Here is a 12,437-nt window from a genome sequence, read left to right on the forward strand (position 1 = left end):
AATTGTTCCTGAGCGGCGCCGTTTTCGGGGTCGGGCGCAGGCAGTTGGGTCGACGCCCATGGGTGGTCCTTGTGTTTTCCCGCCTTTTTTGGCCGCCGTCTTTGGAAGGTCGAAGGCGGCTCGACGAGCCGCCATCTTGAGCGGGGCATTAGGTGGCTGCCCATACTTCCGGCTGCCATCTTGTTTGTGGCTGAAACCATTTCCTGTTGGGCCGCCATCTTTGTTGTGGCACGGCCGAAGGCACCCCGGTTTTAAAGGGGGGTGCCTGACAAAATCGAGAAAGGAGAAATCAGAAAGGAAAAAATTAGAAAGGAAAACATTAAAAAGGAGAAAAATTAAAAAGAGAAAAATAAAAAATAAAAAATTAAAAAGGAAAAAATTATAGTGGAAAAATTATAGAGGAAAAAATGACAAAGGAAAAAATGACAAAGGAAAAATTACTAAGGAAACATTAAAAAATACAAAACAACCGCAAACATAAAAATAAAACATAAATCTAAATAAAAATTTAAAAGGTATTGAAAATAAAATAAAAAGTGAAATCATAACTATAAAATATAAAAGTAAACTAAAAATCGAAAAATTAAAAATTTGAGGAAACATTAAAATATTTTTTAAAAGTCAAAATAAAAAAACATGAAAATCTAAAACACAATAAAATAAAATAGCATGAAAAAATACAACAATAACAACAACAAAGGAATTCAATAAATGCAGCTCTCCCCTCCTTCCACTGCCTAACACAGCTCCAGGAGTGTTCTTGACTGTGATGCAGGGATAGGGAAAACAAACCCAGTGCCTCCCACAAATTCAGGTTTTCTAGACAACCCCCAGTTTTACTGGGAAACCAATTCTAGCCAAGCCAGCAACTCCCCTGGGATGAACATCTGCAGTACCGCGCTGTGTCCACAGGGCGGCAGCACTGGGACGGGCACGGGGCAGAGCTGCAGTACCGCGCTGTGTCCACAGGGCGGCAGCACTGGGACGGGCACGGGGCAGAGCTGCAGTACCGCGCTGTGTCCACAAGGCGGCAGCACTGGGACGGGCCCGGGGCAGAGCTGCAGTACCGCGCTGTGTCCACAGCAGACAGGGACCCCCGAAGAGAACGTGCACAGAAACCCCCTAAAAGAAACGCCCCGAAAGACACCCGGCCGCCGCTTAAAAGAGAACCCCTGCCACCAAGCAAATTCAAACCAAAAAACCCCCTCTGTTTTAAGCTCTATTCCATTATTTCTTTACATTTATTATTTTAATATTGATAATTACCATGTCTTTTTTCTAGTCATATCTATGGATGTAATATATAGACTACTGTATATAATATAAGTAATGAGAAATATTATAGATTGCATTTACTTACGATATTATTTTTCATATTTATATTTGTTTTATTATATATATTCATATTTTTGTACTTAGTTTTTAAAATTCGTGTTTATTGCTGTATGTTTTAAACTCTATTAATTCAGTAACCTAAACACGACAGCACCCCAATTAAGCAGAATTACATTAGCCTGGTTTTCTAAGGGAGAAAGTGGTTTTAAATTAAAATAATATTGGTATAATTTCTCTTTCTCTGTTCTTTTGTGGGGTTGGTGGATTTTTTTTTTTTTTTTATGTTGTTTGTTTTGTTTTGGATTTCTTTGTTACTAAACAATGAGAGTTACAAGATCAAGTCTACTTTGTTTTCTCGCTACCTGTGAAATACACCTCGACTTCAAGGTAATGTTCCTGATCCTGTAAATGGCTACAATGAGAATTGTTCGGGGGAAAAAGGAAAAAGAAAAAAGAAGGCCCCTTGGTCTTTAGAGCTTTCTCTGTTCAGGATTTCTAATTTAGCAGAAAATACAGAGATTTCTCTAGCTGCACTCTCAATTCTATCCGGACGTGGAGTGGACATGGATTTCATTTGTCACCTCCTCTGTTCCCACCAGCCAAACTTCTACATACTTGGGCTATAAAAAAGTAGATAAAAGAGTAGAGAGAGAGCAAAAAACCAAACCAAACCAAACCAAACCAAACCAAACCAGACCAAACCAAACCAAACCAAAACACACCAACACAAAGAAAACATGAAGAAAAAAAAAAAGTTTTCAAATAAAATTTCAAGTAAAACACAGAAAAAAATAAAATTAAAAAGTTAAAAAGGAAAAATTAGAAAGAAAGAAAATAAAAAGCAAAAATTAAAAGGAAAAAAATAAAAAGGAAAAAAGTAAAAAGGAAAAAAATAAAAAGGAAAAAATAAAAAGGAAAAAATAAAAAGAAAAAAATTAAAAAGGAAAAAATTAAAAAGGAAAAAAATGAAAAGGAAAAAATTAAAAAGGAAAAAATTAAAAAGGAAAAAAATAAAAAGGAAAAAATTAAAAAGGAAAAAGTTAAAGAGAGAAAAAAAGAGGAAAAAATAAAAAGGAAAAAAATAAAAAGGAAAAAATAAAAAGGAAAAAAGTAAAAAGGAAAAAATAAAATAGGAAAATTACAAAGGAAAAATTACAAAGGAAAAATTACAAAGGAAAAATTAAAATAGAAAATTTCTTAAAAGAAAAAATTTAAAAATACAAAAAGACATCACTTATTAAAAAAAAACCCTACATAAAAAATTCAAAGTAATTAAAAATAAAGAAAAAAGTATAATCAACTTTACAAAGAGATTCATTATGGCAATTCAACACTTAGCAAGTTTCCCTGGAAATTTACAGACTTGTGGGCATATGGTGCTGAACAATGCCTGATTTACCAACATGAAATTGGTACATTTCCTTGGCAATGTGCCCTGAGCAGTACAAAAATTCCAATCAGCATGGAAAATATGAAAAAAAAAAAATTCTTTACTAAAATGAGAGAGAGGAAAACCAGCAAATCCAAGGAACAAAGAACATCTAAATCCCAGCTTGCCTGGAAAACAAGCTCAGGAATTTCTAACAAGGAAAACTTTTGCAGCTTTGGAGGAATTTGGTGCAAGTTCATGGAATGATGATTTCAAATCTGCTTCCCCTGCTCTGATTTTAAAGGGAAGCGGCATTAAACACGTCAAGTTACTCCTGTCCAAGAAGGATCCCTATTTTGTGTGAGTAACAATCCCAAGAAACTCCAGTCTTACTTGTATTTGACATCTCAAAGTCTCAGCAGAGTTGGGAAGTTTCAATGAAACAAAAGAGCCACAATGCCTGGAACAACAAAATTCTACTTGGCCAAAATCAGGACATTTATTTACAAATCCAGGGAGGAGGAGGAGGAGGATAACACCAGGAACACACTCCAGCTGAAAGTCACCGTTTATTGGAAAAGGCAGGAAATAAAATGGACACTCTCTGGTTCTGCTCCAGCAATTCTCCGGGAGTCGGAGATAAAAGTGGGAACCTCAGACCAGGACAGGGCATTCCAGGGGCTCTGCCTCGCAGGGGCTCTCTCCTCTTTTGCCAGCTGCCTGCAAGAGGAAAAACAACGGGAGTCAAGTGTCAAACCTGGGCAGGATGTCCTCGGTTGAGGCAGATGGAACAGGCCCCCCCACAGAGTGAGTCCAGGCCGGGTGCCGGGGAGCTCCGGCAATCGGGGGCCGCCCGTGGCACCAAAGGGCTGGAAAAGCAGCCCCGGCTGCCCGGGTTTGGTGCCGGCACACGGCAAGGTCTGGCCACAGGGGCAGCACTCAGTGCTGGGACCGCAGGAGAACGGCCCAAAGCCGGGTCCAACATCCAGCAGTGCAGGCAGCACACCCCGGGAGAAACTCAGGGGGGAGAAGCCCCCCGGATGCTCCCTGCACACTCCACGTTCCCGGCCTTTGGCAGCTGTGCCAGGGCCTCCCTCAGAACACCGACCTCACCGTGCAGCTCCTGCTAAATAGGAGAACCTGGGGAAACCACGCAGAAATCCAGGCATTTCCAGTTCTTGAGAGCCAAAGCGGCAGCAAAATGCGTGCAAACTTCGTGCTGCCGCACGAAGGGAAAACAAACCCAGTGCCTCCCACAAATTCAGGTTTATTAAAATAATCCCGGTATATTTTCTCTTTCTTTGTTCTCTTAGGCAGTGGGGTTTGGGGCTTTTTAGTGGTTTTTATGGTTGTTTTGTTTTCAGACCCTGAGTCTGAAGGTACTGGTTCTGCTCAGAACAGTTCATTTCCAAAAAGCAGTGAAACTAGGAAAGGTGCTTCCAAGAAAAACGTGGCCTAGGAGACACATGCAGCTGGGTTCCACAGTCCCAGTCCCCCTCCCAAAGGCTCAAGATATTTCTGTACTTGCAGCACAGGACTAGGAATCGGGGTGAACGCAAACTGGTTTGCTGGCTTTTCTTCTGCCAGAGATACAGAGCGGAGCTTTCCTGTTCCTCGGTTTCTTTTGTGTGGTAGCAGGGGTAATTGCAAGTGCTAAGAAAGTGATCAAAAATATCCATAAGCCTTCTTATAGTGATTAAAAATATCCATAAGCCTTACCATAAGGTAAACTCAAGACAATTGCTGCTGCCTCTATTTATCTGTCTTTTGAGTTGCTCACAAGGTGATCCTTCGCAAATGCTGGCGCTGACAAATCCAGCAGATAGATACAGCAGCCCCAGAAGTATGTGTGGGCATTTGTGAGGAGTGATGTGGGCACTTGCCCCCCAGATTCTCATCCGCATGGGAAATAGATGGTTTGACAGGAACAGATCCTGTCTCAGCTTGGCCAGTCCCAGCTGTCTCTTACTAAAGAGTCACAGAGACCAGGAATGCTCAGGCAAGAGGTAATTCCTCAGATTTGCTGGATGTAAATTTGGGAGAAACATGGTAACTCATAGCTTGTACTGCTGGAACTCCCTCAAGATCCAAACCACAGGCTCTGTTCTCCTGTGTGCTGCTACCAGTGGGGCAGAGTGGGGAAATTCATTCCGAGTTTTTGGAGAAAACTTCAAATCTCACAGTAAGTAAGTAAGTAAGTGCTAGGTAGTGTTAGGTAACAAAAAAAACCACAAACAAATCCCAAACCCAAAGAAAGGGCTCAAACCTGATCTCAGCAATTCTTTCCATTCGATTCTCTCCTCGCTTCTTTCATCCTGTGAAAGCTCACCCGGCTCTAACATTCTCTGTCCACACAGTAACTCTTTCCAGCCTTGGTCAGTGTCAGAGCCACACACTCAGCTTTGGCTGGACAACCTTCAGCTTCCACAGTCCACTTCCTCAGACTGTTCGCTCCCAACTCTTCCTACCTGCAGTCACAAGATTTTAGTAGAGCAAAACATCAACCTGATTTACCATGATTCATTTATGATTACTATTTCAAGATAAAGTTACAGCAAAAGCATTAAGTCCATTTCCACAGGAGGCAGAAGAAACATGGCTAAAAGTTAAATGAAGATCTGGAGAAGTGAATCAGAACGAACTAGAAACAACTGATCCAATTTCTGAGACAGCCAGAGGAACCTAATGCTGTGCTTGATAAACAGAAAATGCTAACTACCAAGAAAACTGAAGGAAAAGTGGCTAAAAGTCTTGCAGAGCACGACGACAGCAATTACAGGAAGCAGTCCAGTACATGTTACAATGCACTGAATTGCTCTGAGTGGAATAAGCTGTTCTGCAGAAACCATTGAAGCATATTAAGACTTCTCAGAGGTGATTTCAACAAAGAATGATGTAAGGTTAAAACTCACCCTGTGCGGCACCTCTTGCAAGACAGCTGGGCTTTCAAGAGTAAGCGGCTCCTCGTGAATGCGAGCTTGCTTTTCCAGGGTTCCTGGCCTACAGCTGAGATGCCACAGGTTACATCAGGTTACAGAGCACTTCCCACTCTGAAGCCAAAAATCCAAACACAGCACTCCTTTAGAACCCTGAGAGACAGCCGTGGATTCTGGGGATACGGGATACAGTGGAAAATGGCACCAAGACACCAAGAACAGTGCAGTGCTGGCAGGCAGAAGCAGCATCCCTTTGCCAGAAAATGCCATTCTGCAGCCAAGTTAGTGCATGAGAGAATTTTACTGCCATGCAATAAAAAAAGTACTCTAGCAGTGGAATGAAGAAAAAAATCTCCAAACCCTGTCCAGAGTACCAAGGGGAATATCCACAGCAATACAGCAAAATAAATGGGAACTTCAGAAAAAAAAAAGAGACATTAAAACCAGTCCAGATTAACAACCACTGTCTATTAGGACAATGCCTGCACAAAAGGACTCTGGTGCGGAGCCTTAATTGAGGATACAGTTTTTAATAACCCCTTTGAAGTGCTATAAACCAACTAAACCCAAGCACACTTTCATTTTCCAGACAGATTTTAAGACAGCTGAGTGAGAGTCTCAAGCACGTACTCAGTTGTCAGAGTTGCCTTTGCCCATCTTAGCAAGGACAGAGCAGATGTGGCCAGCACAGGGCAGAGCCACCCCAAGTCCTGCCCGAGCCCCTCTGGCCACACTCCCTGCTGATCATGCGGACCCCTAACAGGCTCCAGCCAGGCCTCTTTGGTGCTTGGTTTGTGAACTCTTCCAATCAAATGCGAAGGAACCCTCCAGTGCCCTGGACCTGGTGATATTTTCTGGGCTGGAATGCAACTTCCCACACAAAAGGCAGGCCAGGTTGGTTTGTTTTGGTTCTTTTTCTAGGATGTGCCTTACACAGGTGATGTTCCCTACAGCTGAGCACTGGGATGCCAACAGCACCAATACAGAAAACCACCGTGGGACAGAGCAGCAGAAGACGCTCCCTCCAGCCTTGCCAGAGATGTAACAGGAGCACCCTCAGTGCCATGCCTGGTGAGTGCAGTGGAGCTGGCAGGCTGACCCATAAACATTCTGCACTTACCTTTCAACAGAGTCAGTACGGACACAGAACAAATCCCTCTTGCAGTCGAGATGCCTTGAGGCGTGCATGTATCTGCTGCCAAGGGTCCTGGAGCAGCCAGAGCAGAGTAGGGTTTCTACCATGCTGCAAGCAAGGAATAACATTTATTCAGAAGAAAATAAAAGGAGGCACCTCTCCCCATCCCTTTTCTTAAAAATAAAAAAAAAATTTTAAATCATGCATTAGAACTTTTTTAACCTTTCATTCATGCTTTACACAGTGTAAATGATGAGCACTCATCTTTTAGCCTGAATTTGCATCAGCTCCTCAGGCTGGCTAACCTCAGCAAGACCAAGACCATCAGAATCGCTGAATTGTGGAAGGGGCCTTCAAGCTCACCCCATTCCACCCCCGGCCCTGGGCAGGGACAGCTTCCACTATCCCAGGGTGTTCCAAGCCCCGTCCAACCTGGCCTTGGGCACTTCCAGGGACACAGGGGCAGCCACAGCTTCTCTGGGGAACCTGTACCACGGCCTCACCACCCTCGCAGGGAAAAATTTCTTCCCGACATTTAATCTAAAGCTGCCTCCCTTGTCCATCACTACATGTCCTTGTGAGAAATCCCTCTCCCTTAGGCCATACGCGGCTTGTACAGCCCACCCCAGATAAGTGCTCCAGGGGCTCTCGGGCCACACGAGCGCTCCGGGCCCTTTGCCGGTCCCCAGCGCCGGGAACCCCGACTCCCCCGGGACTGTGTCCAGCCAGGCCCGGCCCTCACCATCCGCACTCTCCGGGGAGCTCGGAGCCCTTCCGCCCCGGGTCCGCGGCGACGCTGGCGGCCGCAGCTGCGGCGGGAGGCAGGGCAGGAGGCACGGCGGCAGCGACCGCGGCGGCACGGGGGTGGCAGCGCTGGTACTCACTGCGCAGCAGGATGGGACCGCTGTCCTCGACACTGAACCCCAGGTGCGGGTGTCGCCCACGGGGCGCCCGCAGCCGGCGCACATGAACACCATGGGCGTGGGGGCCGCGTCCGCCCGCCGCTCCTGCTGCTGCTGGGCCCGGTCGGCGCCCGGCTGCAGCAGCGACAGCGAGCGCTCCAGCTCCGGGCACAGCGCCATCGCGTCCCGGCCGCCCGCCCGCCGACCGGCCGGCAGAGAGCCCGACAGCGCCTTGGAATCGCCCGCCGAGAAGGCGGCAGTGACGGCGCACACCGCCCCGGGACCGCCCCGGAACTGCTCCCGTTTTTTCTTCCTCTTTTTTTTTTTTTTTTTTTTTTTTTTTTTTTTTTTTTTTTTTTCCCTCTTCCTTCTGTCAAACAAAGAGGAAAGATGTCTCGAATACACCTGCAGCAGAGCCTTGGTTCGGCCGCGGCTATAGGGTCCAAACCGGGCGAACTCGGCGAGGTTCGGCGGGGCTTGTTCGGTTCGACTCCGTTCCAGTCGGCTAAACGCGGTTGGGTTCGGCTGCTATCGGTTGCACTCGGCCATTTTCGGCCGTTCAGCTTAACTCGGCCGATCTCGGCAATGCTCGGCTCTTTTCGGCTGTTCGGAAATCCTCGGGTGTTTTCGGCTCTTCGGCTACACTCGGATCTAACCGGCACAGCTCGGCTATTACTGGATGCAGTGCCTTAGATTCCGCTCTTCGGGACAGCTCGACACGGTCGAACCGCACTCGGTGCCGCTCCCCGCGCTCCCGCAGCTCTGCTCGGCTCCCTGAGGGCGGCGCGGGCCGGGCCGAGGCGCCGCACGGGCAAGCGGGGCCGGCTCCCTTTAAACACGCAGCGCTCGGTGTTTTCCTGCTGCCGAGTCCCGCGGGCGGCCCGGCCATCGCACGGACACGGCCGGGAGCGCGGAATCGAACAGGAGCTCCCGGGCAGTGACCGCACTCGGGCACTAAGAACCAGCTTCCAGCCCGGGGCCCCTTGGGGCCGGGCACGGGGCAGAGCTGCAGTACCGCGCTGTGTCCACAGGGCGGCAGCACCGCGGCCCGGCCCGGGGCTCCCCGCCCGTCGGGGACACGCAGAAAGGGACCCCCCAAAGAGAACGTGCACAGAAATCCCCTAAGAGAAACGCCCCGAAAGACACCCGGCCACCGCTTCAAAGACAACCCCTGCCACCAAGCCAATTCAAACCAAAAAAACCCCCTCTGTTTTAAGCTCTATTCCATGATTTCTTTACATTCATTAGTTTTATATTGATCATTACCCTGTCTTTTTTCTAGTCATATCTATGGATATAATATATAGACTACTGTAATAATATAAGTAATGAGTAATATTATAGATTGTATTTATGTCTATTCATGATATCATTTTTCATATTTATATTTCTGCTGTTATTATATCTATTCATATTTTTATATTTCTGTACTTATTTTTCAAAATTCGTGTCTATTTCTGTATGTTTAAAACTCTGCTAATTCATTAACCTAACACGTCAGCACCACAATTAAGCAGAATTACATTAGCCTGGTTTTCTAAGGGGGAAAGTGGTTTGAAATTAAAATAATATTGGTCTATTTTCTCTTTCTCTGTTATTTAGGGTGGGTTTTTTAATAATATTATTTGTTTTGTTTTGGATTTCTTTGTTAGTAAACAATGAGAGCTACAAAATCAAAAGTCTACTTTGTTTTCTTGCTACCTGTGAAATACACCTCGACTTCAAGTTACTGCTGCTGATCCTGTAAATGTCTACAATGAGAATTGTTAGGGGGTAAAAAGGAAAAAAAAAAAAAAAAAAAAAAAAAAAAAAAAAAAAAAAAAAAAGAAGGCATTTTGGTCTTCAGAGCTTTCTCTGTTCAGGATTTCTAATTTAGCAGAAAATACAGAGGTTTCTCTAGCTGCACTCTCAACTCTATCCAGACTTGCAGTGGACATGGATTTCATTTGTCACCTCCTCTGCTCTCACCAGCCAAACTTCCACATACTTGGGCTATAAATAAGTAATGAAAAAAAAAGGGGCACAAAGAAAACATGAAAAAAAAAAATTTGAAATAAAATTTCAAGTAAGACACAAAAAGAAAAATAAAAGGAAAAGTGAAGAAAAAGGAAACGTGAAGAAAAAGGAAATGTGAAGAAAAAGGTAAAATTTACAAAGGAAAAATTTACAAAGGAAAAATTAAAATAAAAAAATTAAAATAAAAAAATTAAAATAAAAAAATTAGAAAGAAAAAATAGACCACATCCCTTATAACATCTACATACAAAATAAAAGTACACAGTAAATTATTAAAAACCACCTTAAAGCCACTAAACAGAAAAAAATTTTAAAAATTAAAAACTGCATCTAACAAAACACCCAAAGCTCCACCAGGCAAGCTGGCCTTACCAATCTGAACCCTTACATACAATAAACAAAAACAAAATCCCAATAATACCTTTCAGAAGTCTATTTTAAAAAGCTACTTAACTTAATTCTACCTCAAATACAAACAAATCCATCTTCTCTCCAAACCCAAATGACACAAAATAAATACCAAAAAATAAAACAAAACACTACATAGCACCAAAGAATGTAATATTATATGAAAACCACATATATATCTTCATTTAGGAAATAGCATAGCCATTTATATTCTCTACATTTAACTGTACCTATATATAAGTGCATATTTTTGTTTATAATATATGATTTTGAGCATTAAGCTGATGCTACAAAAGAAAATACAAAATGCCCTAAAATGATATTAGAATACGGTATCCTCTATCATCCTCCCCCGAGTTCTCTCTCGACTATATTGTCTAACACAAAGAAACCATTTTTTTACTTTTTTAAACGAGCATCCCATTTGTTTGCCAGAACCGCTGCTCCTCCTGAAACGATCGCGCTCCTCCCCCGGCGGGCAGGGGCGGCCCCGCGCTGGGCGGGGAGCGCCGGGCCGGGCAGAGAGCTCCGAGCCGCGGCTCCCGCCCGCCGGCCCGGCACGGCCCGGCTCGGCTCGCTTGGCTCCGCACGGCTCGCCTGGCTCAGCACGGCCCGATTTAAACCCTTCAAATGCTGCCAAAGCTGAGCTTTCCTTCAATTTAAGCCCTGAAACTGAGGCAACAGCAAGTACTCACCTCACCCTAAACCAATACAATGGCAAATAAATGTATTCTCCTCTTCAATTTAATCCCCGACAAGAACAGAAAAGGAGCTTGTTTCCTCAAATTAAATCTCTCCAATGATGGGAAAAGGGAGATTTTTACCTCAATTCAAACCCTTTAAAAAGAACAACAACAGGGCTTTGCACCCACTTTAGACCTTAGCATGATAAAAAAAGCGGGGGGGGGTTTCTCTGGGTTGTTGTTTCCCTGAGATTCTCCCTGGGGTTGCTGGCCTCCAAGGTACTAAGGGTTCCCCCAAGGTTGCTGTCCCCTGGGAGTTTCCCCTGGGTTGCTGTTCCCAGAGGTAATAAGGTTTTCAGTCTTCTCTTCGCCCTGGGTGTTTCACACCGAAGCCAGAGACGACAAGTTGAGTCCAGCAGTTTGTGTTATCAAGCTGTTTATTCTTAATTATCTATCAGTTCTTGTCCAGCTTTGCAAGGCGTCCCCAGCAAAGCAAGACACGCGGCTGGACCACCCCAGGTCAGAGAGCCCCGCACCTTAAGTACAGTATCTTCAACCCAACCACTGTCCGAGACGTATTTTTTATTTACAAAATTTTACCAATACCTACTACCTTTACTAACATGTCAGTTCTACTCTAAGCCAATCTCTAAAACCCAACTCAGCACAAGATGGGGGACGAGAACAAGAACAAGGAGGACAAGGGACCACTCCCCAATTCCTCCATCTTGCCTCTTCAGCCCCATATACTAAGAATCCTAATTTCTATATTTATATTCTATAATAAACCATCCACTACTTATTTTAAATTCTTAGGATTTGTGATTCTTCCTGCATGTGAGTGTTCACTCCCATGGACAGCTATCAGAGTCAGTGTCCTCCTGGGATCTGTGTGGGTCTAACTGACCCCCCTGTACAGATCCCAGACCCCCCTGTACAGTCTCCAAACCCTCCTGTACAGCCTTCAAATCCTCCAGGGCGGCCAGAGGAATATCCTGGACTCCAACAGGGGTTAACCCAACAATATTTTCCCCCCTCCATTTAAAATAGAACACAGGGATTCCCTGTCAACTGATACCCTTAACACCCTAGAAAAGCCAAGTTTTCCTTCAACCAATACCCTTAAGATCCCAGGTGAGTGGGGATGCCCCCCACTTTAAACACACGATACCAGAAGAGGAGTTTCTTCCCTCTATTTAAACTCCTTTGGTTCTCATAACCCCCATCTTTTTCTGGGGGCACCAGGGAGGGATTTCCAACACGAAACTTAAAAGGAGAAGATCCCCCTCTCAATCGCAAACCCACACTGGCTCAGCTGCTGCTGCCCTGTCTAGCACAAAGGTTTGGCCCCCATCATCTCCTTCAAGCAATGCCCCACACCCAAGTGCATCCAGCTGCTCCCCCAGACCCAAGGAGAGGCTCTCACTGTTGCTCCATGAGACAGCCCCGGGAGCCCACCATAAGCCTCTCTCTTCTAGCAGCTCCATGCCAAAGTGAGTTGAGACAACCCCCTCTTAAAGCAGCCCCGGCAGGAGCCGCCCCCTCCTCACCGTCACTGCTAATACCTGTGGCTGCAGTCTCTTCTGGGGCTGCAACGCACTTTGGGGGCAGGCAGAGAGCAGAGGCAAAGGTTGCCAGAGAGCCCTCTCTATT

The sequence above is a fragment of the Prinia subflava genome, chromosome 5, assembly GCF_021018805.1.
Source record: "Prinia subflava isolate CZ2003 ecotype Zambia chromosome 5, Cam_Psub_1.2, whole genome shotgun sequence".
Classification (NCBI taxonomy): Eukaryota; Metazoa; Chordata; class Aves; order Passeriformes; family Cisticolidae; genus Prinia; species Prinia subflava.